The sequence below is a fragment of the Callospermophilus lateralis genome, unplaced genomic scaffold (genome assembly GCF_048772815.1).
Source record: "Callospermophilus lateralis isolate mCalLat2 unplaced genomic scaffold, mCalLat2.hap1 Scaffold_138, whole genome shotgun sequence".
In the NCBI taxonomy this organism is placed as follows: Eukaryota; Metazoa; Chordata; class Mammalia; order Rodentia; family Sciuridae; genus Callospermophilus; species Callospermophilus lateralis.
The window spans coordinates 2,746,363-2,754,062 of record NW_027512535.1 but is presented as its reverse complement, the minus strand read 5'-3'; the positions used below and the strand labels follow the sequence as shown (position 1 = coordinate 2,754,062).

The following is a 7,700-nucleotide window of genomic DNA, read 5'->3' as shown; positions in this document are numbered from 1 at the left end:
AAGAGCATCAACTTTATAAAAAAACTAATTTTGAAATGTTTAATTGTGCTTTGGGATACTTGAACTTGTGGGGAGAATCTTTTGATGGAGCTTCTAATTGGATAAAACTATATTTGGGGCTGGGGATGTGGCTTAGTGGTAGGATGAGTGCTAGTACACAGGAGGCCACAGCTTCCATCCCTAGTACCACAACAACAACAACAAACTATATTTTGTACACAAATGTGCTAAAATTGAGATGTCAATCTGTGCAGTCTACAAATTTGCTTAAGATCATCAAAGCAACAAACTTAAAATATATGTTGAGCTTCCTCTTGTAAAAATATATGTTGACGTGTGTAGCTCTAAGTGGATTTTAAAAAGACAATTTCTAGGGAAAGATTTAAGCTGAACATTTGAAGAAACCAGAATTGAGAATACATTAAGCAGAGTTTGCTTGAACGTAGTAGATGCCGTCCTACAAACAGAGAAAATTTTTGATTTAAGATTCTATAGAGAAGCAGTAATTGAAGGTGTCAGTAACTTCAATTTTATGCAGTTGTGAAGATAATTTTAGGAAATCTTATAAAGAAAAATAAGGAAAGCCATATGAAAAAAAAAGGCATTTTTCAGAAAATGCCAGTACCTACTTTTGGAGAAAATGATGGCTAAGAAACTGATTAAACAATGTGAATAGTAGCAGGACTAAGAACTCTGCTCATGCTATTTTTAGCATACAGGTAATTAACAAAAAGAAGTATTATAAAATTGTTATTATTAAAACTTTTCTATTGAGGAAAGCAAAAAGCAATAAAAAAATGAAATAAACTTTATTTGTATATGAAATAAATTTTATTTATTTTTTAAAAAAATATTTATTTTTTAGGTGTAGATGGACACAACACAATGCCTTTATTTTTATGTGGTGCTGAGGATGGGACCCAGGGCTTCACACATTCGAGGTGAGTGCTCTACTATTGAGCCACAACCCCAGCCCTGAAATAAAATTTATTAAAAGTAAAAAAAATAAAATTCTAGATGGGCTGAAGATTATTAACTGCTTAGATGTAGCTGATGTTACTATAAATTGTATTCCATGCAGGGTGATAGTTATCATTAGAAAGGGGCACCAAACCAAGTTTCTGGAATTTCCCTGTTAGGTAGAAACTATTTTAATTATCACACTAGCAAGTGGCTTAATGGAAATGAAATGTGATATACATTTTTCTCATTTAAAATTTTCAGTAAACATAAAATGACAACTGTGAAACTAGAGTCAATCAGTGTTGCATGGTAAACTAAGTCATGATCAAAACTGCTCCATTTACCTATGAGATGCCAAAATGCATCCTGCTATCAGATATAACTAATTAGAACAAATAATATATTTTTAAAAACTGCTTAAGCAAGCAAAACTACATTGAAATTTCACTTTACTCCAGTTAGAACATCAGCCATTAAGAATAAAAACAATAATAAATGGTGGACAAGATGTGGAGAAAAATGAACACTTTTATACTGTTGATGGGCTTGTAAATTAGTACAACCAATATGGAAAATTAGTATGAAGGTTCCTCAAAAGACTTGGCATGGAACCACCATATGACCCAGCTAAACCACTGCATAGTATTTATCCTTAAGAATTAGTCATACTACAGCTACAGATAAATACCCATTTATAACTGCTAAATTCACAATTGCCAAACTATGGAACCAGCCAAGGCGTCCATCAGTGAATGAATGGATAAAGAAAATGTGGTATGTATACACAAAGGAGTTTTATTAAGCCAGGAAGAAAAATGAAATTGTGGTATGCATAAGAAAATGAATAGAACTTGAGAACTTAGGTTAAGTGAAATAAGCCAAACTCAGAAGGTCAAAGGTGGTATGTTTTCTCAGATATGTGAAAGCTAGAGAGGAAAAAGAAAAATAAAGGTGTGTTGGGGGGAATCTCATGTAAATCTATAAATCGAGATAAGATATCAGTTGAGGAGAGGGATCAGGGGGAGGGAGCAAGCGATAAAAAAGACAAATACTGGTTAATGCTACTGGCCAAATTGTTACATTGTGTTCATGTATGAATATGTTACAACAAATCCCCCATTATGTACAACTATAATGTGCCAGTAAAACTATTAAAACAAATAAGCTGTTTAAATCATAATTCATAGTTTCATAAAATCAACTTTCATCTAATTATGGAAAAACTGAACTTTACTGTCATTTTGGTTGTGTTCTGGAAAAAGATCCACCAAATTAAGGGTACATAAGTCAAAGCTAAACATTAAGCCTTATGTCATGAATAAGCAATATGGGAGAGTAAGCACAAGCAGGTCTATTTGGTTGAGTTTCTACTTACGTATTGTACTTTGAAATTCCTAAAACCAGGGAGATTGGCTTGGCATTTTGGGAAACATACCAGAAAAGAGGAGAACTTTGCATTTTAGCCAAAACAACCAAAATAATAAATGCACTAGGTTTCCCACTCCGTCGGTTGACACACACCTATTTTCCCAGGAGAAACCCGGGATCTAGACCTCGGGAGGGCGCAGGGCGAGCCAACAGCGGGCGCCCTGCACACAGCGAGGTGGCCGGCTGCGCTACAGCGGAGCGTCCTGAATGGGCGGGCGGCAGCGGCCCTGCAATGTCCCCCACTCTGCCCATCCCTCATGGAGTTCTGGTCTGGGAAAGCATCCCCGCAATTCAGTGGACAGAACGGCGACCAGGCCTGCGCGGGGCTGCCAACCCAGTGGCCTCGGAGGCGCCCAGCGAGGGAGGGAGGCGGCCCGCAGGACAAAGGCAGGCTCATGGCCGAGGGAGGCTGCGACTACCAAGCGCTCAGGTGGCGAGAACGCACCACCGCCCTGTCCTCTGGCCCCGCCCCCGTAGAAAGGCGGAGACCTGACGCCCGCCCCGAAAGGCGCCCCCGAAGAGAGGCAGCGGGTCCCAAGCTGTTACGGATGCCCGGGCACTGGCCGCCAGGGAAGCGGGGAAAGGCCTTAGGGGCAGGGCCTGAGCAGCCCAAGGGAACTGCCAGGGCAAGGGAAGCTAGCAGGGCCACGGGGGCGGGGCGCTCGCCAGCGAGTGAAGAAGGGCCGACACCGGGGGCGAGGCCTGGTCGGGCGGGTGAGGCAGGTTAGACGGCGAAGGCGGGGCCTGTGCAGCCCAACCAGACCTGCCCGGTAGAGCGAAGCTAGGAGGGTCACGGGCGCAGGGCGCCCGCCAGCGAGTGAAGAAGGGCCAAAGCCAGGGGCATGGCCTGGTCGGGCGGGTGGAGGCGGTCGGGCGGGAGAGGCAGGTTGGACGGCTAAGGCGGGGCCTCGAGGGCGGGCGGGGCCTGGGGCGGAGCTTCAGCGGCGGGGCGGAGCCGGCAGGTCCAGGCTGCCCCAGACAGTCAATGCCCTGATGGCGGCGGTGGCGGCCGCTGGCCTGTAGGGGTGGGGAGCTGCAAGGCCCTGGCTGCTGGGGCAGCTGGAGCTGGCCGTCGCCGGGAGCCAAGAGGCGGATCTGCAGCTGGGAGCGCACCCCAGGCCAGCAGAGGAGGTGGCTGCAGCCGGATCCGGAAGCGCTGCAATCGGCAGAATCTCCCGCAGCCAGTGCCTGAGGCGGCGGCGGCGGCAGGGCCCAGGTACCAAGGGGCCGCGGTGGCATGGCCGCTGTGCCCAGGGGCGGCGGCGGGGGGATCGAGGCTTTCCCTCGGTCGGCAGCGCGCGGCTGCAACGGGGCTGGCGGAGACCCGCTTCCCCTCGACGCCATCCCCGCTCAGGTGCGCCCTGCTCCGCGGGCCTGGAGGGTTGGGGGCGCCGTGCTGGACATTGGCCGCGGCCCTCACAGGGGCTCCGAGGACCCCGCACTCTCCCGCGGACACATCCTAGGGGCGGGGCGGGGCAGGCGGCGGCGGGCGTGTGTGGCGGGGGACCACGGTGCGGGGCACGGCCTCTGCTGGGCGGCCAGCCTCGGCGACCCGGGCACCGGACTCGGACCCTTTTGTCTGCAGGCCGAGCTGGAGTCGGGCTGCCCTGCCAGCACCTCTGCCCCGCGCCCGTGCTCCGGAGGAGTTCGCGGCTGCGAACCGACCCCATCCTGCGTGTCGCCCTTGGTGCAGCGGGGGAAGGAGTCACACTGTAGTGTGTTTGATTTATCATTTGTGGAAGGGATCCTCGCCTTCCCTTTTCTGTTAACCAGTTCCCATCCAGCCGCAACCCTTGGGTTCTTTTCCTAGATTTTGCAAACTACCAACAAAGAAGTGTGGCGAGTTCAGTAGACAGCCTCTGACTGCTGTGCCCGGCGGGCTGAGAGCGCTTCCTTGGAGCGCTGTTCCACCTCAGAGCCTTTGGGCCAAAATGAAGAGTGTCACTCCATGTTTATCAGGTCTCTTTTTCTCCCTTTCTAGGGTGAAAAGGTTTCAAAAATCGATATTAAATTATTAATATCTGGCTGCTTGGGAATTACAACCATAGAAGAAAATAATGCAAAAGGGAAATGGAACGAATATCTTTGAGGGTTAAGTGTCCTAACTTCTTGAAAGTGCCAGAGATGAGGTGTATAGATTTTTGAGATTAATGGGTGAACTGTAGATAATCTTTTAATATATGGTATTTTGGACTAAGATATTTTTATTTATTTCGTTTTAGTTACTTATGGAAATTGTGGATTACCTGGACATCTTAAGACCCAGGAACCCATTTAGTAAGAATCTGCTGTCTTGAGAAATGCATTTTATGAATGCTTTGAATTAAGAAAGTGTAAACAGTGGTTTGTCATTTCTGCCACATAAGGGATAATCTGAATCAGTTCCCTTGCAGTTGCCCAGATGCCTATACCTGGCAAGAACTAGTACTTGGAGTGGTCATCCTTCAACAAGAAACATAGAGCTACCTATGTACTATATAAATGCTATCTCTTTGATGGCATTTAAGATAATGGACAACTTTTCTACATCTAATTTTCATACACACAATTAACACTGGAGTTTGAAGAAGCATTTGTTATATATTGAAAGACTGAATTTTCTCTTTTTGAGTTTTCCTGATTTATTATTTCATGTGTATGCTTCAAATCTCCACAGTCACATAAACTCCAGACATAAGGATGGAGCTATATGACCCATCAAGATATACAAAAACTATTGGCAAGCTTTGGAACCAGTTGTTTTTGCATCTGTTCAACAATGAGTATATTCTCTGCTAATCAAGAATATGGAAGCAAATACAGTCATGCACATTGTATTGATAAATTGTGACTGTTGAATTTTTCTGTAACTGGTTACTTTTGTCATTCAAATGCAAGTTATTTCCAAATGGATATAAAGACTATATTGGTGTACCTAGCTCCTAGCCAGTGTTGAAGATAGAAAACCTATTATGACTAATCCTTGGGAAGAAAAGGTCTGCAAAATGCCTAGATGAGTTTACTGCAAGGGAAGCAGTTTTACTGTAGGGAGTGGGTTTTCCACAAGGTTCAGCATTGCCTCCAGGAGAAAAGAAGCTGCTACAGTAGTGCTGTCAACACACCGTCCCTTGTGATGAATTCTGGGAATAATGCTGGTGCTGTCTCAGGAAAGGCAGCTGCCTGGGGTGTGTTGTTGGTAGGAGGGCCTGGTAGTGGCAAGACAGCCCTGTGTACTAAACTCTTATGGCCAAGTTCACCTACAAGCTTGCAGAGAGATTTACCTTGCCAGGCTTTGGCCTTTCATTTCTGCAAAGCCCAGGACTCTGATACTTTGTATGTTGGAGGGTTCGTTAGAAGTCTGGTTGCCCAAATATGCCACAGTGGACTACTCCAAGGATATGAGGACAAGCTGCGAGACCCAGCCGTTCAAAGCCTCTTACAGCCTGGGGAATGTGAGAGGAACCCAGCAGAAGCATTCAAAAGGTAACAGCAAAGAATGTCATAGTGTTTGGTTTTCTGTGCAACAATTAGAGACTTTTAGCTAGGTTTTTTTTTTTTTTGAGGTACGTTTACTAGTGCTGTGCAGTTGGGCTTAATCAGTGGTTTTGAGTACAACTGTTTATTTTAGTATGGGAAGAAACAGAACTTTGTATTGCACAATATATAGATTAAAAATAAGTCTTAACTGTTCTTGTTTAACAACAGAATGTTCCATTTCTAACGGTAACTGTCAGTGGTCAGGGGAGTCTTTTCTTACGATAAAGAAGAACAGTTAGCTGCCTGGAAACCAGGCCTCATTTTCAGGGAGGATGAACTATCTATACTATGAGCTGAAGTAGGAGAACTCTCAATGTAGAAGCCAGTAACTTTTTGCTTATAGCATATTATTTTTTACATGAAAATTTCTCCTTAAAAGGTGTCATAGGCATTGAGAATCTGAAGAAAATTTGCTAATGTGTTTTTGGGATTATTCCCGTATTAACTTATTGAAAAGTTGAATTATAAGTTTATGTGATATTTATAACATAGTGAAAATTTGGGATTATTTTAGTGCTTTTAGTGAGTGGTGCAGAGAACATTCCCCCCTCCCCCCACAGTTTTAGTTAAGCATTTGTTCATGGTGAGTGGACTGATCTAAGCAAGTTGCTTTTTGAAGTGGCTGCAGATTCAAAATTTGCTCAAGAAAACATAATTTCTTGAAAATATAATTTTTGCCTGTCACTTCCTTGGTCATTGTGAAAGTAGCAATTGGTCATTGTGTGCTGGCTCTTGCCTCCCTTCTACTTGAATGACTCATTTTGCCACACACCTTTTTCTTCCCATATTAACTAGGATTTATCAGGTAAAAGTTTGTGCCCCAAGGATTATGGAGCACTGTGCACTGGAGGTTTGTATGAGTGTGTCTCCAGGAGGACTTGGAAGAGTTTTGAGTAGCTCTGAAAAGGATGCTTGTTTTTATGGCCTCCTAAAATCTAGTGTTATGAAATTTATAAAGTTTGAAGGTATATTGATAATCTTTAGTAATTATAGCAAACAGTATGTTAGACATTTTTCTAACAGTTTTATAAATATTAAACTATTTCATTTTCATAATGTTCTGTGAGGTAATTCCCATTTACATATGAGGAAACTGAGGGGTGGAAAGTGAAGTAAACTGTCCAATCTAGTTAAGGGGCATTTGAGGTATATCTCTCCATATTTGTAATAACAGGTTTCTTTTAAGGACTTGATTAAAAGAGGAGTGATGTAGATGTTGGTGTGCAGTGAAGTTGGAGAGTGAGGGCTGGCACACAGTGTGGCTAAGAATCAGGAATGATAGTGTAGAACTTAAACTTGGGAGGGGTTATTCAACTCACAGAGTCTTGCTTTTGAGAAGTATAGGACTCTTGGGGTCTTTTAATATGTCAGTGCTGTCCAGTGGAAGTGAGGGTGCATCTTTTGGTCATCAAAATCAGGCTTAAAACTGTTACATCACTCACCAGTCTATGAGGATATCTGAGTTAATGCTTGTGGCACGGACGGGAGATGGCAGGTGTGATGGAGCGGGTCCATTGTGCAGTCACTATCATTGAGCCAGTGAGGGAGTCTTGAAAATAAAACTTTCCCTTTTAGGAGACAATGGTCTCTACCCCAAAACATCTTTCATTACTTTTTCTCAAGATAACCATCAATAGTGAAGACCTGAGTTTTAATCTCTTTGTCATCAGTAAGTTCATAAACTATTTGGATGACACCTAAAACAATTACTTTCAAAGAATTCAAGAAGACCCTAATTAATTAAAATTATATAATTTTGTAATTTAGTGAAATGCATATATAAATTTCTAATA

At 43.7% G+C, this 7,700-nt stretch overlaps 1 pseudogene; it reads left to right on the top strand.

The window, feature by feature from the left end:
- The first annotated feature begins 5,342 nt into the window (after positions 1 to 5,342).
- On the top strand, positions 5,343 to 5,857 carry LOC143386201 (ankyrin repeat domain-containing protein 50 pseudogene; annotated as a pseudogene).
- The last annotated feature ends 1,843 nt before the right edge of the window (positions 5,858 to 7,700 follow it).